Here is a 26,045-nt window from a genome sequence, read left to right on the forward strand (position 1 = left end):
TTCAAACTGTTATTCATGAACTCACATATTTGCGGGTGAACAGAAGCGCATATATGTAAGTGATGCAAACGACACCAAAAATCTGAATGGTTAATGGATTTCTGGTTTTGTGACGGATGGGAAATTGACACTGTAACCCACAATTCCCCTCTGATTACCGGTGTCTGAGCTCGAGCCGTGGATTCATGAAAATCAGCTCCCGTGTGTGCGGACAAACGTAAACACCAAGTAGAGGGTGAGGAGCACAGTATGGAACCCCATCATGCACTTGGCTCATCATGACTCCAATAGATTCCAGGCCACACTCTCGAGGCTTTGACGTATACAATGGACATTAACAAGAAAGTGCGATTCGGTGATAGCTGGAATGGCTCATGGGGTGACAATAACGTTGAAATGCTGAGCTGGCACCACTGTGATACTCGCTTCAAATCCAGACTGCCACCCACGATTAAGCAACATTCTCAAGCGCAGTCAGTCGCTGATCTGGATTTTGCTGTGCACATGAAAAAAAAATGTAGTGTTTCACGTTAATTTGGCTGTTTAAAAGTTATATGGCCGTTCTGACGAAATGATGCCGAATGGCACCCGACCCATTATGCACGGTTGGCTACGTACGGTATGAAAGAGGTTCAACATATATGCAATGATGACTCCAAGTGCTCATAAGTGGCGTTCGTTAATGAGTGGGGGATGTAGACTCCCGCGCATCGAAAGTTTGAAAATTGTGACATGCCTTTTGTGTTTAAACAAAAACCACACACACTCGGCAATGTGTTTGATGCTCTTGAAAACGCAGACAAAAAAGATGGCAAATCACAAAAAAACTAAAAATGTTTTGGCAAGGATACAAAACGGCGGTGATTGGAAGAGCAGCGGGGGCTGCTCACCTGACAGTGATCATTGTTTTCTTTATGGGTCACCGATTAAACTGAATGAGATTTAGACGCTTAGTTGGCTACTAAAATAAAACATGATACGAAGCAGGCTGATACTCTTTGACTTTACCGAATAGAACCAAAGAGTATGGATCCTTGCAGTCACGAAAGCTTCAAATCTAGAAAAGATGCAGGCTGAGTTTAAGAAGACAAAAAAGGTCAATAAATTAGACACTGACTCCAAAGTGTGCTTAATGTTAGAACGGAAAACAGATGGTGGAGATTGAAGATGCTGACGGACAATACAACATTGTTTTATATGCAACGGGCTAACTAGCAAGAGGTGATCTAAAGATGTAGGGAACAAAAAGCTCAGATTTGTCAATAACACTGCCTTCACAGCGTACAGAGAGATGTAGCAGCGATATAGAGCTGGAGGCAGAAATTTGGATTCCGTAAAAACTTTACATACTATGAGGGCCTGATAAGAATTACATCACGAACATGTTTCATAATTAACCGTCTCTACATAATCCACTAAGTGCTGCATACCGAGGCTCAATTCTCATTTCAACAGAATTAGCATAAGGGGCCGTCCATAAATGACATCACGCACCTGGGGGGGGGGGGGGGTCAGACATTTGTGACGATGTGTGACGGGGGGGGGGGGGGTGAGAAATGTGACGTCACATCAAAATGCACAACTTTAAATAAATGGAGACAACACATTCTACTTAATTAAATGTACTTTTTAATAAATGTTTTCTACTACAACATCAGAGTGCAGCGCCACATTATATACGCACTACAATGACAATAGTTTAAAGCGGTTTGAAGCATGTTTTATTGGGGGGGGGGCAGAGCTTTGTGACGTCATATTTGAGTCGGGGTCTGACTTTTTGTGACGCCGTGTGATGAGGGGGGGGGGGGTCAAAAATCGTCCAAAATCGCGTGACGTCATTTATGGACGGCCCCTAATGCGCTTGGTGATGATTAATCTGGGCTCAATTCACGTTACAATCGGAGTCATTAGACAAATGCACTTCGCAGCACAACGCCCATGAGGTTGGTTCTCTTTGTGCAGATTTCAATAAAATTACAAAACGATTCGGCTAAATTAAGTGCCACAAAATGCGATTCTGTATCTCACAAACCCAAAGTTATCCCGATGGTGCTCTTGGCATCATGTCATGACAGGATGAATCCGTTTGAAACTCTCACACTTCAACTCAATACACCCATGTCACAAAATGTTCTGCAGAAGTAGATGTCACGTAACTACTTCTCAGATGCCTTCCAATTATACATTACTAGCTTCACTACCCGGCTTCGCCCGAGACTTGGATTCTTGTCTTGGATTAATACAGGGCCTACGCGGAGGATGGGGGGGGGGGTGCGTGACGTCAGCAGGCACACTGCGTGACGCTGCCGCATGCGGGTGACATCACAGATGTGACGTCACCGCTCACTTGCCATCCATTATTGCGCCCCCCCCCCCCCCAATCTGGAAGCTACCCACATGTCATATTTCATGTTTGTTGTATGTTGGGAAGTATGATAAACATTTTGAACAAACACACAATCACAAATTTCCCTTATATAAGATGCACATTACCACCAAGTTCCCGCATGTCCTGCTCGACGGTATTGTTCATTAAATCGTAGTCAAACCGAGCTTGACTTTGGCCAGGGTAAGTTTGACACCGAATTTAATGATGGGTTTTGTGCAGATATTAGTGGCAACTCACCAACACTTGAGAATGTAATTTTAATCGTGCGTGGCTGTGTAGGTTTGAACCCCGGATCTCAGCAGTGCCACCTAGGCGTTTCGATCTCTGAGCCACCTATCCACCAAAATAAAATGTTAAGCAGTACATAATTTTGATTTGTATTCATTGGCGACCGGGCTGAGACAATCACTTTATTACACTTAAGATCGAGTTTAACGTCCTGTGACAGTCTGGGATTCAATCGCAGGATTTTAGGTGCACCGCTTCAGTGCACTATATAGCATAGCACCATTAAGAAGATTTGATAAATGGATTACATTTTTTTCACATTCTGGATAAAATATTGTGATGGTCTTGAAGAAATTCATAGCAGTAGATATGGAACACTCTTTACTATATATATTCATTACCGATTGTTTGGCTGTCCTTTGCATGCACTGCACATAATGCCAAAAAAATACACTCAATATTGTGACACACGGTTATGGCATTTTGATGTATAGTGCAAGCCAGAGTGTATATGGCAGGCCCAGTCACATTACCGAATGCGTCGATCTATCATTCCTACTTAGAGTTGATGAAATTGTGCTGAATCCCCTGTTTAATGAAATTCCACGACATCATTTTAACTTTAACCGTTCGTGCGGCAATGAGTTGCACTTCTGTGGAATATCTCATTATTCTGGTAAAATTTGCTCCAAAATACGGGACTGTATTATGTAACTTCTAAAAGACGGATTAAAGCATTAGGACAACTGCAGTTAAATTATTATGAAATAAGACTCCACCAAGCTGTGACCACTTTAACTTCGTACATTTCACACTACCCAGACAGATTAACGACAAGCCTTTTGGGAGAGTGCAAGCGTAATTTATTGACTTTCGACGTATTTGTCCGAGGCGTTTCCCTTGCAACGTCCTGCTGACGCGACTACCGGCAGAAGGGCCTACACGAGACGGCGCTTCAGTGAGCCCCTCCCAGAGGAGATTCCCCCCCCCCCCTCAACTCTTCCACGCTGGCCAGAGGTGGCAGTACCCACACTTTAACCCACCGTACGCGACCTGCCCATCAACTGAATGTGCTGAACTCATTTATTCTACTGGGTGGACAGAGGTAGAGGGAGATTTTAAAAACTTGGCGACTGTTTAAAAAGCCGCGCCGGGTGATTGAAAAGGGGACCTCCGGATTGCAATTCTAGTGCGCTAACCATCCCTCATGAGCCTAGTAATTGATTTGAATCGATGAATTTGATTTAATACAGTCCTAAAGTATAGCTCAAGGGGTTAGGTATTTCTTGACTTAAAGCTTTCGTGACTGCATGAATTCATATTCTTTAGTTCTTTCGGTACGACGTTTCGATCACAACACAAGCGATTGTATTTTTTGTTATTTTCTTTTAACCTATCTACGTGACTTTACCGAAAGACCCAAAGAATATGGGTTAGGTATTTGTCTGAGAAATCAATGTTATGGTTCCGATTCATAACACGTTTTTTGGCCATAAGCCCACCCCGTTCTGATGGAATGATGGCCTTTTGGCAAAAGGGTGGTTCAACTTGGGAATATGCACCTAGTGGAGGTTATATCCTCTTAGTCGGACATCTATTTTGCCACGCTTCAGTCCATAACGCGCGCTCAACATGTTAATTCTCATAGCATTTTGCTCGAATGACAAAACAACATTTTAAATGCCGTGTTTTTTTCTTTCGTGCGCGGTCATTCGTGACCGGGCTGAGGCCATCAACTCACAGCAAACGAGAACCAACTTCTCACCCACGTCGGGAGGGAGCTTCGGCAGAGCTCCGGCCATAGCCGTGGAATTTCCCAGCGATTCCCAACAGTGGAATCTCGGTTACACGACGATTAGCGCGGTGGGCTCCGTACGGTGCGAAAGAAGTTCAACGTACTGTACATACGTACTCCACCGTGTGAATTCTGCAAAACGTGGGGACGCTCGGTGCGGGGGCCGCTCGGGCAAACGCATAACGAACAATCTCGCTCATTATGAGTGGATGAGTGTTGTTTCCATTTAATAATGCACTCTGAACAGGCTCACCTCGCACGCAACACAAACGTACGCTGTATACTTACATTGCAAATAAACTCAAGTTTTTGTTTTTTGCCTTCCGATAAGTGAAACCTGCACCGAATGATCTTTGATTGTCACCATTACTCGAGGATCTCTTCAGGATTTGTATAAAGCGTGAATCACAGAGGAGAGAAAAGGCACTAGCCCCGGGGAGGCACGACGGCGCATCACCGCGTTTGAGCGTTTGTGGCAGAGGCCTCCCTGCTGGCGATGTACAGCACGCGGAGACAAATTGCCCGCTTTCACTTTCATATCCCGAGGGCGGAGGGGCTCACTCTTCTTGCCCCTCCTGCGAGTGACAAAGTAGAAGGAGTGCAGCACACGTGACTCAACACGGGATGACCCGGGCCTTAAGCGGTAGAGGTAACGTGGCCCATGGATCATTTATATGGCCCAAAGAAAATGTATTTTGTCACTGGGCATGCTCTCTGATATCTTAAAAAGAGGCATACCTCTGGGTCTTTGTTATTTCTTGATATTGATATAAACTCGTTGCTTTCATGGGTTAATACAGGCATGTGTGCACGGCATTGGTGTACGATCAATACAAGAACCCCTGACAGCTTGATGCTTCTGGCTCAAGTGAGCCGGCTCAGAGCCGTGCTTGACTTGAGCCGGCTCCGAGGACGGTCAAGGCCACGTTCAGGATTCCCATGAGGCTGAGCCAGGCCACGGCTGAGCCACTCGTGCGTCTTTGGAAGAAGATGAGCGACCCAAGCCTGAGCCGAGCCCTGAGTGCGAGGGTCGAGCCAGGGCTGAGCCATGACGAGCTCGCTGTCGACAATGTACAACGCCTACCTGCAGCATCGCTATCACGTACAACGCCTACCTGCAGCATCGCTATCACGTACAACGCCTACCTGCAGCATCGCTATCACGTACAACGCCTACCTGCAGCATCGCTATCACGTACAACGCCTACCTGCAGCATCGCTATCACGTACAACGCCTACCTGCAGCATCGCTATCACGGCTCGGGTCATCGTCACAGTGATTGTTGTTTGTAAATTGTGCAGCCGGGTTGTGTAGGAGGGGGAAACTGGGGAACAAAACTGATTTGAATAGTTTACAGACACATCCGCTCCTTAATGTGCAAGCATAAACTGTGTACAAAGTTCATAGAGAACCAAATTGTACATTTTACGGGAAATCAAGAACACGAGCAAGATTAATTTATACCAATGCAGTCATCCTAACCAAGGCCTTAAAATATAGATATTATGAAAACCCTGAGATACAGTGAGGGAAAAAAGTATTTGATTCCCTGCTGATTTTGTACGTTTGCCCACTGACAAATAAATGATCAGTTTATAATTTTAATGGTAGGTATATTTGAACAGTGAGAGACAGAATAACAAAAAAATCCAGAAAATCGCATGTCAAAAATGTTATAAATTGATTAGCATTTTAATGAGGGAAATAAGTATTTGACCCCTCTGCAAAACATGACTTAGTACTTGGTGGCAAAACCCTTGTTGGCAATCACAGAGGTCAGACGTTTCTTGTAGTTGGCCACCAGGTTTGCACACATCTCAGGAGGGATTTTGTCCCACTCCTCTTTGCAGATCATTAAGGTTTCGAGGCTGACATTTGGCAACTCGAACCTTCAGCTCCCTCCACAGATTTTTTTATGGGATTAAGGTCTGGATACTGGCTAGGCCACTCCAGGACCTTGTGTTTTGGGTCATTGTTATGCTGGAATACCCATCCACGACCCATTTTCAATGCCCCGGCTGAGGGAAGGAGGTTCTCACCCAAGATTTGACGGTACATGGCCCCGTCCATCGTCCCTTTGATGCGGTGAAGTTGTCCTGTCCCCTTAGCAGAAAAACACCCCCAAAGCATAATGTTTCCACCTTCATGTTTGACGGTGGGGATGGTGTTCTTGGGGTCATAGGCAGCATTCCTCCTCCTCCAAACACGGCGAGTTGAGTTGATGCCAAGGAGCTCCATTTTGGTCTCATCTGACCACAACACTTTCACCCAGTTGTCCTCTGAATCATTCAGATGTTCATTGGCAAACTTCAGACGGGCATGTATATGTGCTTTCTTGAGCAGGGGGACCTTGCGGGCACTGCAGGATTTCAGTCCTTCACGGCGTAGTGTGTTACCAATTGTTGTCTTGGTGACTATGGTCCCAGCTGCCTTGAGATCATTGACAAGATCCTCCCGTGTAGTTCTGGGCTGATTCCTCACCGTTCTCATGATCATTGCAACTCCACGAGGTGAGATCTTGCATGGAGCCCCAGGCCGAGGGAGATTGACAGTTCTTTTGTGTTTCTTCCATTTGCGAATAATCGCACCAACTGTTGTCACCTTTTGATTTAAAGCTTTCGTGACTGCAGTAATTCATATTCTTAGTTTTTTCGGTAAAGTCACGTTGAAGAGAAACAACAAAATAACAAAATATATATAAAACAAAAAAATAGATGGAATAGTCCTGGGCAAACTGCCAAATTGCTGCGCGTGACGCCAACGTTTTTTTTTATAAATAAATAAATGCGCCGTTTAAAAATAAATTTATGCAAACCAACACACCTGAAGATGACCGTTTGAGTTATGGTCGAAACGTCGTGAGAATTTTTTTATTGTTTTATATATATTTTGTTATTTTGTTGTTTCTCTTCAACGTGACTTTACCGAAAAAACTAAGAATATGTTGTCACCTTCTCACCAAGCTGCTTGGCAATGGTCTTGTAGCCCATTCCAGCCTTGTGTAGGTCTACAATCTTGTCCCTGACATCCTTGGATAGATTTCGATTTAAAGCTTTCGTGACTGCAAGGATTCATATTCTTTGGTTCTTTCGGTAAAGTCACGTAGAATGAGAATAAAATAATAAATTGATAAAATAAAATAACACAATAATATTCTCACGATGTTTCGGCCACAACACAAGCGGCCTTCATCAGGTGAAGGGACGAGACTGTCTGGAGGACAGCACTGGAGTGAAAAAGCCACGCTCAGATCGCGACCTTTAAGCTGTGTGAGAAGAAACAAAGCGCCTTGACAAAGGAATTAGCATAAAATTTAGCATTGAAATGGCTGAGTGATTAGCTTGTGACTGGTCACAGAAATGGCTATGTTAAAGTTAAAGCATACACATCCGCAGAGGCACCCCTTGACAAAGGAATTAGCATAGAATTTAGCTTTGAAATAGCTAAGTTAAAGTATACACATCCGCAGAGGCACCCCTTGACAAAGGAATTAGCATAGAATTTAGCATTGAAATAGCTGAGTGATTAGCTTGTAACTGGTCACAGAAATAGCTATGTTAAAGTCAGAGCATATACATTCACCGAGGCACCTAGTACAAATCAAACAGGAGAATTTAGCATTGAAATAACTAGGCGAATTTAGCATTGAAATAACTGAGTGAATAGCTTGTGACTGGTCACAAAAATGGTTATGTTGAAGTCAAGGCCTACACATCTGAGCTATTCACAGTAACTGGGTATACAATACAATATATAATGAATACTACATAGTGAATCAATAAAAAACTAAAATATAAATTACCTCAATGTTATCAATAAACTCTATATATTCTCCAATCAGCTAAGCTACCAACAATAAGTCGTTATATATCACAATGCTATATGGCGAAAAAATGGGTGGATTCTTACCCTCAACTTTAGCAACACGGATAGCTATGGGCCCCGTTCAGACGGACGAGTTCATCCATGGTCGGAACAGAGTAAATTATAGACTGATCATTTCTTTGTCAGTGGGCAAACGTACAAAATCAGCAGGGGATCAAATACTTTTTTTCCTTACTGTAGCATAAACTAACAAAATTAAAACCAGGAGAGGAGTCAGACCATCACCCAGGCCATGTTCAGTGAAGATGTTTACTTAAAATTGGATTGGAGAATTCCGGTTCGGTGATTCTGCACTTGCTCTATTACTATAGTACTATACTGCCTTCAACTTTTATGATCTACTGGGTGTTTAAGGTTAGCGATTTGTCGCATTATCTGGCTGTATAGAAAATGAAAAAATAAAATTACTTTACTATGCATGTTAAAAATGTGTGTTTTTATATTTACGTTTTTTATTTATTTAGGGTCCCTTTATAACAACATATGCTGCAGGCCCCGCACGAGCTTAATCCGGCACTGCATGGGGCCCAAGGTCGCTCAGCCCAGCCCACTGAGCAGCCTCGTGCCACCGCAGCCGGGAACGCCAAGCCACACGCAACGTGCATGTGGCAAACACAGAGACCTGCGCACACGATGACATATAAACGCATAGGTCACACTTGTTCACACCCCACCCCCCCCGCCCGTGTCTTTATGCTGACATACAAAGACAAAGCTCCCCTGTATAGCCTTTAACAGATTGTTGGGGCAAGTGCAGGTTAGCGGGCACCAATGAGGGCACGAAGGGCACACGAGGAGGGAGTGAGTGGCCAGCACCACACCTGGCCGCCTTTGTCTCCCCAGTGGCGATGTTTACACATCGCACCAGCACTCATTCGAAGTTTAGGCAGCATATACACACATGCACAGATAAATGCAAGCCACATACAGAGGCATACCAAGTATAGACACATTGTTCTTAACAGAAATAACAAAAATATCCCCATAAGTCTATCGAACGAAACAAGTAATGTAATAAGATAATACAATCAGATTTGACGTTTTCGTGACTGCAGGGATCCATACTCTTTGGTTCTTTCGGTAAAGTCACGTAGGTAGAAAATAAACGAAATTAAATCACGACGTTTCGGGCGCAACACAAGCGTCCGTCATCAGGTGTGACAACCACAGCAAGGAACCATTGCTGAAGTGGACACACGCCCACTTGCCCACTTCAGCAATTCTCTTGCACGCTAGCCAGACATCTTGGAGGAGGTGTGAGTACCCACAGCTAAACTCATAAACTGTGGTGGGGATTTAAGAAACTTGCCCCATTCCTTAACTGCCACGCCGAGGGGCGGCCTCTGGCTTCCAACTCCAGTGAGCGAATCATACCCCCCTGGGGCAGCAGAGAAAATCACTGAGGTACTAAATATATAAGTAATCTCATTAAAAAAAAATGTTTGATTGTAAACTAACCTCAATCCAAACCATATTATTTCAACTTCGAAACGTAGACGTAACTAATCGTAAAGCAATCGCTTAATTTCATAGAAAACCTTCAAAATCTGTCTCTCCTCATGCAACGGATTTCTACTTTGTGCCACCGATTTCCCCAAGCACGGACGCGCGCACAGCAGCGGAGAGAGACTGGTGCGTGCCGGGGGCTGCTGCGCTCAAAGCATGCTGCAGACAGAAGCCATTCATCATGCCGAAAGTCAACAGAGATCCAGGAAAGGCATGCGATTTTCACAGATTGCTTTCATCCTCAAAGCATTTGAGGGAAAATTACGACTTTAAAATATGTGCAATTAAGTTTAAAATGTCTGCACGTTATTTTATTTGTATTTGCGATAAACCACCAACGCCTTTTCAACGGTTTTTCTTTTTCACTTTAAATAGCTGAGCAACACACAAAAAGGGAAGATTGTTCTTTTACGGAGGTCATTTGCCTTCGAGGTGACATGAAAACTCATCAAGGGAAATATTTAAAATATTTAAAAGTAAAAAACGTGCTGACATCCTCTTATTAAGATCTTGGATCTCTCTTGCAAGTGATAAACAATCTGAACGAGATAAAATGAGATATAAATGAATGAGGTATAGTCGTTACATTTGATTGGGTACATCCATATTTATTTATAAGGGTCGTGATTCCGTAATGCGGTATTGACAAAACAATAGGTTTGTGCACCAATTATCTGGGCGTTAAATAATGGGGGTTTCCGACATCGCAACCTCAATCTCAAATCAGTGCCTCACAAATGAGTGGGTCACGAATGAGTGGCTCGTAAATTAATGGCCAAGGAAATTGCCAAATTGCACTTTAATAGTTGGATCTCCCCCCCACCCCCTCAAAGGTCACTAAGACAGAGAAGAAACGACGTGTTTACACAAAGTACGTAAAGAAATACTTACAATAAAAACATATTTTAAAAAAAATGTCAAATGTGTCCTTGCACATGTTGTCTTCGTGTTTGCCATAATATTAAGAGATGAAATTACATTTGCGAAACATATCGACTCATAAATTGATTTAAAGCTTTCGTGACTGCAGGGATTCATATTCTTGGTTCTTTCGGTAAAGTCACGTAGAAGGGAAAAAAATAAAAAATATAAAAAATAAAACGTCGGGAGAATTTTGTTTCATATTTTTTATTATTTTGTTTCGCTTCTACGTGACTTTACCGAAAGAACCAATAATATATCGACTCTTACTTTCACCTCTCTGCACAGGCAGGCATACTTAATCTCAAGATAAATTATGGTAAGTGAATATTTTCAGACAGCTTATGGCGTGTATTGAAAACACGCAACGGGACATTCTGGTCAAATCAAACCGATACGGCTGCACCTTCAAAACATGAGAGACAACAAACGAGAAATGTCAAGGGGGAGAAAGACAAAGCTCAGCACCTATTCCAACAGAGAGCCGGGCTCAAGAGTCCGTCCGAGCGCAGTGGGCAACCCGCGTGCGTCCCCGAAGCACACAAGAGATAAATAGCTCAACGCCACGGGCTCCAGGCTCGGCAGCCTTTCTTGCTTTCCCAATTAATTCCAATTTGATGGCCTCCTCCTGCACGCTGCAAACGAGCTGCGCGCAAGAGGAGGCACTCGATAAATATATATCGAGCTCGCTTACAGCAGCGGTCGCGAGAAAGCAATCGCAGGTCCCCGCACCTTTAACGCCTTTAACTTTTACTCGGCGCATTGATTGGGCCGACTCAACATCGGAGCTACATACCTGAGCTCGCAAATTTGTGGGCGAACCACGTCCAGCCATTTTTACCAGACCCCAGTTCGACAACGCCAGAGCGAACCCGCCCGCTCGCTCCAACGACCCCCCCCCCCCCACCCCGAATGCGAGAGGGGGGTCTCGGGCGGTGCCGCGCGGACACGGCACGAGGGGCTTGCCAGCGGCCTTCCTCGCTGACCCCGGCTGCGCGCACCACCACCACCACCGCAAGGCCACGGCGACCCCCTCCCCCCCCCCCCCCCAACGGGTTGAGAGCAGCTGCGAGCGCGAGTCTGGCAGCGCGAGCGAATGCCGGAATTGCCGGAATTGCCGGGCACCTCTCACAGTGTGGAATAACAACGCAGGAAGCGCCTCGCACGGGCTCACGAAGTCGCAGCGCAACCTCCGCCGTTGGGGGTCACGGCGGTGAGTCGAGCTCACAATGGTCATGGATTTTGAAAAAAAAATAAGGTACAACGGGTAAAGGCGCAGCCCTGCAATTTCCTGCTTCACGTCACTGCTGACGGATGGGTCTCCGCCAAACCACTGCACATATACACCACCGTATTATCAGGAGGGCAACACGAGACGTGATGGACGGGGCGTTCCCGACAGGTCCGGCTGAAATTAATTAGTGCGCTGAATTTTACACGAACTTTCCTTGAAAACATCGCTAATTGTCCGGAGCAGATTTGACGTATCGACTCGGCAGAGAATTCCGCTGTCATTTACGATTGTAATGTTTTCGTGAAACGGCTTTGCAAATATACGAGGCTTATGACTTGTGGGAGTTCGATGCAGCGATCACCCTGTAAAATAGTCGTGTAGCACCGTCAATAATTAAACGTTACGGCAGGATGGAGAGCCAGAAATATCTAAAATCAAGTGACGTTAATGCTGTTGGATAGCTCAAGAAAAAGGAATATATATAATACACAGACACTTGATGAATGCGCTGCTCATCATGTATCTCTACTTGAGCAGAAATACAACTTCTGAAGGCGCTGCTGCTTCATGTACTGCCTTGGACTACGAGGATGGTGGACTCAAACGGAATAGAAACTACGAGAACGACTTGTGTTCTACCTCTACGTTTCCTCGAGAGTCCTAACTAGACTCAAGTTCATTTCGTAGTCATGACGGTCATTGATCATGCTTCACTCCACTGGTTCGTGCGGGCTGGGGAAAGGCCTGGGGTATGGCGGTAAGGTTGGGATCTTATATATATAAAAATACTTCATTACCACTCCTGCTAGCCATGTCCCGGAATCAAACTTAAGTCACAAAGTTCATGTTGGTTTAAATAAGTATATATATTTTAAAGTCAAGGTGCCTGCCAGCAATATCTTGCTAATGGCACTGCTGGCAGAAGGCAGTGACTCGCAGTGCACGGTCCCCACGCCGCCGTCAGCGCTCCGCGCGGCTGTGATGCAAACGCCGCTCGATCCGGACGAAGAATGACGACATTGATTCATATTTTACTTTACGATATTTAATTAAAATTGAAGTTAGGCAAACTACCCTGATTGAACTACCCTAAAGCTAAGATCTAAAAGCCCCCCCCCGCCCCCCATAATAAAATAAAAACCTTAAAGCTGTGTTAACAAGAATGTTTTTATATTCCGGTAATATGACTCACTTTGTATGAGTGGAATTTAGAGAGAGAGAGGTGAATGTGTTGTCACTAGGGTTAGGGGGCTCTGCGGTCCGTGGAAATGTTTGCATCGGCTGAGTGCTTCGCGGGCCTAAAGAGTTTGAGAAACACTGCACTGGGCGGAGCTCAAGAAAGAGTTTGAGAAACATTGCACTAGGCGAAGCTCAAGAAAGCCCTTCTCCAGGGTACCTTGTCCTACTCTTCAATGCTGGCTAGGTTTCTCGAAAGAGGTGGACGTACCCACACTTTGACTCACGGCACCCGACCTGTCATTCAAACTGTGATGTGGCCACTTGTACCGCTGGGTGGGCAGAGCCGGGGAGCTCAAAACAAAAGTTGCACCATTATTTCATCTACCGCGGCAGGAGATAAAACAATGAAAACCGAAACCTCTAGATGATTAAGTCCAGTGGGCGAACCATTGCTCCACAGAAGTTTTATTGACACAGTCTATATTAATACACGGATAAAAGACTCGCGCAATGTAACTCTACGTCATCTGAAATCATTGGGTCAGAAAAACAAGATGCACAATGCACGTAAAAATTGCCTTGATACCAAGACGCTGTCACGTTTGTCATTAAAAGTATTATGTAATTTGTATTGATTTATTCCTAAAATAAGATTCGCGTTCCTTTTTGGAGACTATACATGGGACAATGGAAATGTCCTTGCACAGTTATTCATAGGTTTCCAATCAATAAGCGGCAGGATTTATGTAATTTGGAGTAAGAGCACGGCTATAAATACTAACGTAGCAAGGCCACCTTCTCGGACAATGGCCATGCTTTTTGAAAGAAATAAAAAAGAAGCCGCCAGCTGTGGATTCCTGCGGCAGATTTCAGTTCCCATTCGGACAAAATTCAAATGTTGGTAATGAAATAAAATTTTGATCTATAACAAAGCCACTCAAGAGCAAATTGCTGTTATAAAAAGGAATGAGAATGAGCATAGACCGTGTTTGACGACCCCCCAAAAGATTGCCTCCAAGTGAGAACGAACATGGCCACAAATTGGCACCAACAGCGAGACCTTGCAGATGTACATTTGGGTAAACAACGCCTGCACCACCGCAACATGAACGGAAGCCGTAATGCAGCACAAGGTTCAACAGCCAGCATCTCGCACAGTATTACTGATTTCTCTATTTTTGGTGATTTCGAAAACGTTTTGGTTTAGCCATATTTGTTTGTTGCAGTACAGAGTTAGACTGATAACTATAATCTAATTTGTCTTATGGTTGTTATCGTTTGACTTGCATCCCACTGGGATTTTTGCACAAATCATTTATATACGGTGCTCTTTCTGGAAGACTTTGCTGTTTTTTTCCTGGATTTTTCTGTTTGCGCGGAGTCACTTTAAGATGTTTCTTGTTTATGTTTTGTTTGTTGCGGTTGCACCCGATTCAAGAGCCAAATGGCTCACAGGGCTATACCAAATAAATGAAATTGAAAAACTGAAACTGAAAAGCAGAGCTGACTGAACTTGGCGTGTAAAACCAGCATGCTAAACTATTTCCGACTTTGGAGACCATCGTAAGGGTGAAAGCACGTCTACGATATTTGGACACTGAAACCTTAAAATGTAAGCAGAATGTTTGAAAAAAAAAGACCTTTTTAAAAAGAGCAGAAGATCGACAAAGATCCCTTGGTAACAAACAGGGACGGTGAGGATAGCAGGTTCCAGAGCAGGCAGGATTATAATGGGCAGTAGACAATTGTCACCCTTTTTACAGAGGCACATCTGAGCTGCGCTGGAAGCATGCCAATCCAGCCTGGTGCGGGTCAGGAGGCTTATGTTGTTTTCCCACTGCATATGCCGAGCCGTGCTGATGTGATGTGTGATTCATAATAAAGGCTTTTGTGTTAGATCGCGTAAGTATAAATGTGTTGCAACCCTCCACCACCTGAAAGGGCCAATCAGTAAAAAATGTGTCACGTTAACAAAACGCCAATTAGTTATTTCTTCAGCCCACTGGTGTGTTTGAAGAGTGAATCCACAACATTTAGAATGTGGGTACGACGTTTCGCTGGTAATTACATCCAGCATCTTCGGGCGATTTTCCAGAATAGTGAAACCATCCACCTGCTTCCCGGTCTTAGATAGTGCAGGATGACGTCATCATTGAACCCTATCAGGTTTAGAGATCAGAGGCGGAAGTGAGGGGGGTATGTAATTATATAATAGATTAGTAATCAGTTAATTAGTAGGTGATTCCTCTATGAGGAATTGTAATGTATTGTGTATTACTTAATAATACGCTTCCAGGCTGCCCTAAGTCTGTAGCTATCAGAGCGGTTAAAATTGGTATTTCTCTCAATTTCGATGGATTCTCCAATTAGTCTTGGCCAGTAATAATTAGTTTTGCTCAACACTTCAACGTTACCAAAATCAATTGAGTGTCCTTGTTGGCAAGCATGTTCTGCCACTACCGACAGTTGTGTTTGAGAGAATGTAATGTTCCTTTGGTGTTCTTTTAGTCTTACGCTAATGTCCCGTCTGTCCAATATAGCATTTACCGCATAAGCAATTGATCCGATATACACCTTTTGTTGATAACTTACTTTTTATAATTTTGTGTACCATACCAAATCTTACTTGAATGTTTTACTTGAGGCTTTTGCAAAACACGGGCTAATTTGTCAGTTACTCCTGAGATATATGGTATTTTAATTGTTTTTATAATCTGATCACTTTCAGCTATTTTGTTCTTCGGTCTTGGTTTGGCATTCAATGCTCTGTTCATTTGAGCATTATTGTAGCCATTCAGTCGTAGTGCTTCTTTGACATGTTTAATATCTCTCCTTCACCATCTGACACTGTTTTTCCTGATGTATGAACGTCCTTATGAGAGAGGATTTCTGTGCTGGGTGATGATGCGAATCTGCATTCAGATTAGGCATCTGTATGCGTTCCCTTTCGATAGACGCTCTGTGGCGTTCTTTTACCATTTAGGCCGCGTCCAATCAAAATATACAGGAAGGGGAGTGTGTTGTTCACCTCCATTTCCATGGTGAACTGAATGGCTGGGTTTTGTGCATTAAGATTATTTAAAAATGCATTAAGTGTATGTGACCATGTGACCAGACAACCAAAGTGTCATCGACATATCTAAACCAAAAAGATGGTCTTAATGTACTCGAGGCAAGTGCTCTTGTTTCAAAGTTTTCCATGTACAGATTTGCTATAGCAGGAGATAAAGGAGAGCCCATTGCGGCTCCTTCCTTTTGTTTAAAGAAATCACCTCTCAATAAGAAACAAGTGTTATTTAGACAATGGTCAGTTAGTTTTGTAATATCTTCACGAAAGCCTACGTTTTAAAGTGATGTGTGATGTCTACATGTGATTCTGTGTTTAAGTTGATTTACACACACACATGTTCCTAAATACTAATATCTTGGAGGTTAATTCTGAAAAATATGTCTAAGCATTGATTTGGAGAAGAGCAGTCATCGTAAGTTATTATATTCAAGTTGGAACAGAAATGTTAAATACGTTGCATGTACGCAAGTTAAAATGCTTATATCTATAAGAAAATGTGTTGATACGTATATATATGCAGGCACTAAGCAATAGCCACAAAAAGTATTTCCCATAAGTCTAAAATAAATTGTTAAAAAGAAGAAATGCTGACCACATTCCTGTCATATGAAATGAAGGTAGTGTCAATAAATTAAATCCACTATATATGGATTTCTATGAATACAAAATGATTTCCACTGAACATTTGTTGTGCCACCATATGTATAACGTCTTTCAAACATTAAGGCATCCGAAATACGCTTCCTTTTTATTTTCAACATTCCGAGAGCAATTTGAACAAACATCAACCCTCTTCCACCGTGCACTGTCGGCAGAGGTGGGATTCGGGCATTAGGGAAGACAATTCGTTTTTGATCTGTCTCCGCTGCAGCTCGTTGAATGGTGGTGGGGATGGTGAGCATATATATTTTCTCTCCCCCCTCGTATCTGTCTTGCTTGGTGCAACTGTGCCTCCCTCTTTAATCTGTTGTCGCTGACAGATGAGAGAGAGCGGGCGAACATTTATTTCTGAGATGAATCTAAGAATTGCAGCTTTAAAGCTTGAATTCCGGTTTCTTTAATTTAGCTCTGATGAGTTCCACCATACTGTCTGTCAGACCGGCATACCCCGGAATGAAAAGCGGTCACTAAATAATTGCCTTAATTTCACCGTCAAACGGCCAATACGACACTTGGCTTCGTCATGCAACGCTTTGTGCCAGCGTAGTAAAACTCCAAAACTCGAAATCGTTGGCTCAGACCCAAGATTGATGAGAAAAGTGTTTAAGTAGTACGAAAATAATAATTTCTCCCTGTAAACAAACGAATGGTCAGTTCCTTATGTCCGCACATTGTATTTATATTTACCCAACTGGTATTTGCACATCAAGATTAAGGTTATCACGGCCAGTACCATTATTATATTTCTATATTTACCCAGGAAAGTCATAAGACTATTCTTCAGCAGGGTCCTGCTACGTGTTTGCAGTAAGAGGTGACAATTGCTGTGGGTTTGCCAATCAAGTAATTATCAAGAAATGTCACAATTTGGCAAATCTGGACCTTGACGCCAGTCCACGTGGCCTCCTCTCTTTCGAATAACGCCAAGGGACCTTCAACGTTCAATGTGAAGCAGACATCGAGGAGTATTTATAATTGATACACAACACAGTATTAACCAGGGCAGCCGCGGGCCCAAACCCCCCCCCCCCAAAAAAAAAAAGACACGACCACTCGGCCATGTCACTGCCCCATTGGTGCCAGCATGCGGCACCGCCACTGCTTTATGTCTTCTGCCAGGTCCCCACACCCCGTGTTTTACAGCATTACCCGACCCCTGACCTTCAAGAGCAGCTCTGAGAGAAATCTACAAATGCAATACGGATTTGAATTTATATAGCGTCTGAATGCAACTGTATCTGAAGACGCAGTAATACGTCTCGAGGTCATTCCCTTGGTTTCCGACACCTGGGTGGGGACCTCTAATACCTGTGTTGGCAACCTGCCCTCCCCACCACTCGTCACACAGGAGAGCCGTTGAGGATTTCCAAGTCGCTTCCACTGATCCTGCCCGCCGGTATTGCGGGCATCCTACGCATTCGCCATCTCTAAACAGCACAGGCTGACTGCTCTACGTTTCTTGATATTTTTTTATGTAACTATTGGAAAAAACCTGCCAAAAGTTACATTGGTCTGATTTTCACAACGTCCCCGATCATTCACAGTAGAGGTTTTTTGGGTTAGATCACGGAAACATAAATGTGTCGTTAAACCCGCCACCACCCGGCACAGCCAATTAGTAAGGGTTTTCACGTAATCAGAACGTGCCGATTCGTTACTAGTACAGCACACCAGTGTGTTGGAGAGCAAGTCCACAACATTTGCAATCAAATGTCATTACATGTAAATTGTAAGTGTTGTGGATTTTCTCTCCAACACACCGGTGTGCTGTACTAGTAACGAATTGGCACGTTCTGTTTACGTGACAAACCTTACTCGTTGCCTGTGTCGGGTGGTAGTGGGCTTAACGACGCATTTGTATTTACGCGATCTAACCCAAAAAAACTTCTATTATGGATGATATTGGACGCGAAAGCCTACGTATTAAACGTCCTCTATGATGCTAAATTACCACACAAACGCACGAAATCTATTTCCTGTATCCACATTCCTAACCCCTACTGTTCACGATATAAAGATACTAACAGTGCTTAAAAAAATATACACGTAGTATCTCACTCAACCGAGGACGAGTTATGGCCCAACGCCAGAGATGGATAGTTCACGTGCATATGGTGGCGGTGTTAACACAGAACTCCGCACACGTGGTTTCGCCATGTTTACACACAAACATGCATACCACACACCCGGCACATGGCTCACACAGCACGTGCCGTGAACACACCACCACCACCAACAATAACCGCCAATCGCCACGACATGGCGGTGACGTCACCTTGTGCCAAGCTAGGTGCACGTTAAGGCCACGTGAAGTGTCGAACGCCCGCCGGCAGGTCACGCGACAGACCCAGCAGGTGCCATGGGTTGACTGACTGAGATGAGTGGCCGATGCCCCACCTGTGTCCCCTTACTGTGCCAACCTGCTACGTTTTAGCCGCCCGGCACTCCGCTCGTTGTTGTGAGCGTCGCTCCTCTGCCCTTCGTTGTTGCTGCTGGAGGGCGACTGCCTCCACCTGCCCAGTAGCAGGAGCAGCGTCCTTCACGAGCCTCCTCCACAACACGACAGCCAACTCAAACAAAGACAACACGTGCCCTGCACACGGCACAACACCGGGGCCACACGCGCACTCTGGTGCCAGCACACACACACAACGGGAACACCGTTCGATCGTCCGTTCGTTCGTTCATCGCGCGCAGTCAGCGAGGGAGCATTGCGCCAAATGTGTGAGACCTCGAAAGCATTCGCACGAACGTCTCTCGCTGCCGTACACCGGCGGCGTGTCTCGAGTGATTTGTTCGATCCACGGGTCACGGTAGAGGGGGCGCGGAGCGGCGCCGCTCCTCCGAGGGGGTCGTAGTTCTCACTTAGAACGTCGACCGCCGACTCAAGTGAGTGCCATTTGCTGCTGGAGTTTTCAGCATCGTTAATTTTATCATCGTAACAATTTTTTATATTCGTAAGGCGCATTTAATTCCGTAGATCCCAATTAACGACTCCGTATCTCATCATATTGATTAACCCTGATTAATCTAACCGGTAACATAATTCCAAATTAACATAATTCACTGCAATGTTTACGAACGCTGTACATTAACCCCTGACTACCACCTTCCCCCATTCAAGACCAAAAACAGAAACACGTCTTCGCATTTCTGGCAATCGCCTGATGGAGCCGTTTGTAATCACAAGAGGTGGAATATCGTGCCCAATTGTAAATGTTGTGGTTCTACTCTCCAACACACCGGTGTGCTGAACTAGTAACTAAGCGGCACGTTTTGTTCACGTGACAAACCCCTTACTAGTTGGCTGTGTCGGGTGGAGGTGCGTGTGCGACACATTGACATCCACGCCATCTAACCCAAGAAACTTTATCGTAATTTTTTCAAATCATCGCGTGAACTAGAGATGCAGGTTTTCTAACACTGGAGGCTTTTATAGGTAAGATAAAAACCATCGTGCGAGATAGAAGCAGACCTTGGTATCATTTTGCAGTTAAATGTTTAGATAAAGTAAGCAGCATTGGTGAACGATTGATTCGTGCTCTTGAGAAGGAAACTCGGCTGTACATATTGTTGACTGATTAAGCATGCGGGAAACAGACTTTCACATTTTTTTTAAAATGTACATCAATTGCAATCATGCCCTTGGTTCACAACGTTAAAAATACTTTCCACCCCCCCGCATTATGGCAAGAAACCCAGCCAACTTTTCACAAACGTGTGGTGCTTATACTCGAGTGTTCCTCCATACATTGTTGGAGCTGGGAAAATGACTTCAGTCTTCGAGATGCAGAGATCATTCTTGAGCAGTGGGCAGGGTGCGCACCTGGCGGCTACGGATCCATGCCGCGCCCGGCACGAGGCACGCGACACGCAGCGCGCCACCCCCTCGCTCGCTCGCAGTGCCCAAGTCACTCACACGAGTCGTCGTCGCCAGCCATGATCTATCCACCGTTGGATGAATGCCTTCCAAGCCGTGTCCATCTCTCACGATCTCCCGAAGCATGAATCAACGTATCTCCTGCACACCAGTCTCCGATGTCACCGCTCCATCTCCGGCGTAGTAGTCCTTTTGGACGCGTTTCCTGCTTTTGGAGCGTCCTTCTCAACAGGCAATGTGTTTATAACTTGTCGACGATTCTCCGATCCACGTATTATTATTATTCTCTCTCTGTGTGTCCCAGTTTAGTGCCCGGCTTGCGTGCCCGTAAAACACTGCGCGTAATTCAGCGATGCCCCGTACCCATTTTACGACGGAGACCCTCAATTTTGTTTCACTGTCTTGGGGATCGAGTACACCACGGTCAATGGGCAGGTTGTGTGGTGGGGTAAGTGTGGATACTCCCACCTCAACCACGATATCTGGTCGGTGTGGAAGAGGAGGCCAAGCACCCTCTAGAGGGGCTCTCCAGAGCTCCCTCTAGCGGAGGCACCTTCCACCCAGCAGTGACGTGAGTGATACATTGCAGGGCTACACCTTTGCCTTACCTTGTGTGGTGATTACTTTAGCGCAGGCAGGAGGGGCTGGATCTACCGTCGGCGATTTATTGCAGGGAACCCAGTTAATGCGGGGTGGACAAAGGTGATGTCGAATGGCGAAACACGCCTGATATTGAATTCAACTTCGCTAAGAATAACATCTTCCACTGACTTGTCAAAGTCAGCATACACTGCGGCAATTCCTCACACAGACGGATACGCAATTACTGGCGTGCGTTGTGAGTGTAAAGCCTCCGGAGATGTTTGTTGTATAAAGGTGGAACAAAGTCACTCCCATACGGTTCCTAGACAACCATTTGACCTTGTAAAATATTGCAAGGCCTGGAAATCTCCTGGGCTAAAGGCTAACGAGGCAGTGCAAAGACAGAGGTGTCCTGGGTGATTTCTACACCATCTCCATCCTATAAAACATGATCGTTTGTGTTAGCAGCAGTGTCCTGTACGGTAGCATCTACCTGACATTGTATGATAACCAGTCATTGTTTGGTAACCAGGCATTGTATGATAACCAGACATTGTATGATAACCAGACATTGTATGATAACCAGGTATTGTATGATAACCAGGCATTGTATGATAACCAGGCATTGTTGGGTAACTAGGCATTGTTTGATAACTAGGCCACACATATCCCTGTCACCACAAACCAAACCCTAACCGATTGAGCAGCTACTGCTTTTTTGTATTTACTTAGTTCTTTAGTGCGATAATAACTGTGCAACACCGCGTCTAAATAGGTTGAACTTTGTTTCATCATATCCAAGTGACACACCGTACGGTAAACGATGCAAAAAAGCTAATATTAGCATAAACAGTTTGGCATTTTAATAGCCAATGAGCGAGGCAATGCAATTAGAGTACTGTCCATGAAAGCAAGCCTCCTTTCTAATCTTCAATATAAATTACAGCGGCATACCGAAAGCGAGAGTCAATTTCTCGAGGTTGGCAACGTATCACAATTTCAATTACAGTTCTCCGACAGCCATACATGTATGTTGGACACACAAAGACGTAAATAATGTGAAAGGAAGGACAAATGGAAAAATCAACGGCACAATTCTTTATGAGTTGGTGTCATTTATTGGTGCTCTCCGCACATCTTTGAATGCCGACTGTTTTCCTTTCCTGAACCCGAGTTTCCACTGTGGCCTGGCCTGGGCTGGGTGGGTGGGTGGGGGGGTTTCGTCGTTTCCCTGAAGTTCTGGCTTTGCTTTTGAAGGGGGGGACAGTGTATGTATGTACTGTATATTTGTTGAACTTCTTTCGCACCGCAAAATAGCCAAACCGTGCTAATCGGACGTGCGGGGGGGGGGGGGGGGGTGGGGGAAGAACAACAAACTAAACACAAAAAAGCACTTCTAAAGAAATGAGTTTTCAATCGAGAGGACTGCTTTCGATAAATTCCTCCAAACTCGTTCCATTTGTTGCTGGGTCGAAAGAGGAGCCCAAGTTTCCACAAGGGGCCGTTGGAAGCATAATTGGCGGAACTAAATGACGCGACCGCGTTGGGCTCCGTACACCGGCGGCATTGTATCCGGCCAGGTGGCCCAGAGGCAGAGCGAGCGGCTGGAAGGTTGGAAATAAAAATCCCGCTCGAGTGTCGATACAGCGCGTTGTTGTTCCGGGGTCGATAAAAAATAAGTACCGTCGATGTGGGGAAGTCATCAATGGTTGCCCTGTGGATAGACTCACCCCTCGTCGTAGGGATGTGGAATTTCCACCACTGGCTCAGGGGTGTAAAGAGGAGAGGAGCACCGTTCCGATGTTCATCTAACTTGTTATATAGTACAGGACTCTATATGCTCTCTGTGATCTTATATGACAAGTCTGGACTCATGCGTATGATGTTTGGTGCCTGCTCTCTTTCCTCTGGAGAATAAAGTTTGTGTTGGTGATGTTCTGGGAGGGCCTTGCCATTGAGATGATGGTTCAAACTAGGGTTGTACCAACGATTACACTATGTAACACAATTTTTGACCCTGGGTAGTAAGTGTGTTTTTTAAATTGCTTATGCCTAAAAAAATTGCTATTATTCCCCACAAACTCCAGATAGATTAAGTGCTGAGTAAACTTGGGAGTAACTTCTAGAACATTCTAGAACTTTCCAATAATATAAATAGTCGTATAAATACAGGGGCCTTAAGCCCACCAGTGCAAGAGGCTGCAAGCATCCGGCAGACGCATTTTGCTATGTCTGTGGCCAATTTATCCAGACAAGAGTGAAATAGTACTCTGTGGAAGCATCTGTTAAGATGTGTGATGCCTACATGGCATATTTCTGCTTTTAACACTTACTACACAGGGACAATCACAAATAAAAATGTGCTACACAGTGTTATTATCGATACACCAATGACCACTTTCTGACATTATTATTGGGTCGAAGGCCATAGAAATCACGAGTGGAATGCAGTGCAATTTTAGTGACGAAGGCACCAATTGGCGAGTGAACATTCCACCAGACACACAAAAAGGGCTGGACTTTTATCTTTATAGTCAGTTTTTTTTATCCTCAGCCATGTTCAATCCACTGCTGAATTAAGGCCTCTCCAAGCCTGTAACATCTCTCACGCCCTGGAAATGTATTCGGCATAGCACCAGCATAACAACATAATTTAAACGCTCCATCTCCCCAGCGGACGTTCTCTCGGGCATGTTCCATCCTCTGGCTGCCATGACGTGCGCTGACCAAGCACACTTACTTCCTTCATTAACAGTTGCAATCATATCATTAACCTGCCACCTTTACCTGGCATATGTTTCGCTCCACGCGCTGAGAGCGTTTTTATTTTATTTCAGCAACTGAATTGAAGAAGCTCCTGGCACGTGGTGGTCGAAACGTCAGACGCCGTGCCCAATATACGCACGGCACAACCCCAAAAGTATTTGCTCTTTGTAGAAACTTTCGCATTGAGCTGGCCACAAAGACCCATGGAAGGCACAGCCGTGGATGAAGCCTAAATATATGTGGTTAACAAAGATGTTTAACAGAAGGCATGTATAGATTTATGTCTACTCTTTTATGGACCAAAGAGTTCGGTTCTCTGGCTCCACCCGAGGACGTAATGGAAGCCTATTTAGTCTCTTGGGGTTCTCTGCCACATCGCTTTTTATGGAATTTTCTTTGGGAATTTATCTCGCATATTAGGTACTTGGTGCCTTGCATCAATCCATCATTCCACCCCAAAAATTTGAACGGGACTGGTTTAGTCTCTGGTAATTTTAAAAAAAATACAAGGTTATCACCATATCCTTAGCTCTTTCGGTAAAGTCACGTTGAAGGGAAACAATAAAAAAATAAAATATATATAAAACAAATTTACATTTGTTTTCCCTCTTGGCAAAGTTTTGATAAGTCATTAAAATTGAACCTCTATTCTCAAAATGACTTATTTAAGAAGGAGCAGACTGTGCTTCATACGTGCATGAAACACATTGGCAATGTTCGCCAAATTTTAATGTTCTTTTCATCTCAGCCATGCTCATTTTGTATTTCAATCACAACAATTCAATACAAATAAACACATCTAAATTTGCTTGGCTGATATTTGTATTGAGGCTACACGGGGATCATTGACTTTTCACAAATCAGTTGCCCACTGAACTTATGAGCTTCAGGAGTTATTATTTTGGCTCATCCTTGTACTTCAAAAATGTATAACTTTTTGACAAAGGAGAGGCTTTGTATGATTTATCTACCAAATGTCATGTTACTACATGGAAAGACAGTGGCTTTGATAGTTGATTCTTTTTTAGATGGCAAAAAGCCTTGTTATTCTGTTTATTTCAGGCTAAGCCTGTTGGACGTTAGCTCTTGTTTTTACATTCTGGCCAAAATCGAATGTACATTTGTTGCCAAAACGACGTAAAGGAGTCGTAACCGGAACAATTAAAGTTAGAACATACATCAACAAGATATAAAATAACCACTTTATCTTGTTAAAATGTTCCAATACTTATTGAAAACTACATGTCAATAATATTTCTCTATTTCAACCAGGTGAGAATCTATTCGGAGCAGAACTTTATTTTTCCTCAGCCACAAAGCAATGCAGCAAATGTGTAGATGTGAGGAAGGGGCAGAGTGAATCATCTACACAGTCTTACAAGCAACACCCTTCTTCTGTGGTGGCACCTGTCCCAGAGGCGTATGCCGGTTATCTTTTTCTGGCTGCTTTTTTTAATCGTGGAGTCATACACGAGAACAAAGTGTTCTGCGCAATGCAGTTGTGACCGCTTTTAGATTACAAATCGTTGAGGGTTTAATCATACTCTTGTGGTGGTGGCGGTGTGCCCTTGGCATGTGGAACATACTGAATAGTTATTTTGTATTCATTCAACTCCATTCAATCATAGTTCAGTTTTGTATAAATAGTTTAGTGACTTGGCATTTGTTGAATTGTGATAGAATTGGAACTCAAGGACACAACCCATGATTTGCAATGAAAATGTTGATATTTCACTCACAATCAGCCTTCAGCAGAGCTATTATAATGAAAAAGAATAACACCAATATATTGAAGCAATCGCAGCGTCCAATGGACTGCAAAAAATCCGTACATGTGCAGTATGCTTCTCATTTATAATACGCCAATATTTATCCAATACTATCTTATACATGTAAAAACAATTATCCTTGCCAAGAAAAAGCGTAGCGAGTATGCCAACAGTGAGGAT

The 26,045-nt window shown here is 44.1% G+C and overlaps 1 long non-coding RNA gene across 1 annotated transcript in view; it reads right to left on the minus strand.

Moving 5' to 3' along the window:
* LOC142929584 (uncharacterized) overlaps positions 1-26,045 on the minus strand; it is a 44,609-nt gene that overhangs the window by 13,177 nt on the left and 5,387 nt on the right. The gene's annotated exons all lie outside the window — the stretch shown is intronic.

This window comes from Petromyzon marinus, chromosome 31 (genome assembly GCF_048934315.1).
Source record: "Petromyzon marinus isolate PM22_M1 ecotype Great Lakes invasive population chromosome 31, UKy_Petmar_22M1.pri1.0, whole genome shotgun sequence".
Taxonomy (NCBI): Eukaryota; Metazoa; Chordata; class Hyperoartia; order Petromyzontiformes; family Petromyzontidae; genus Petromyzon; species Petromyzon marinus.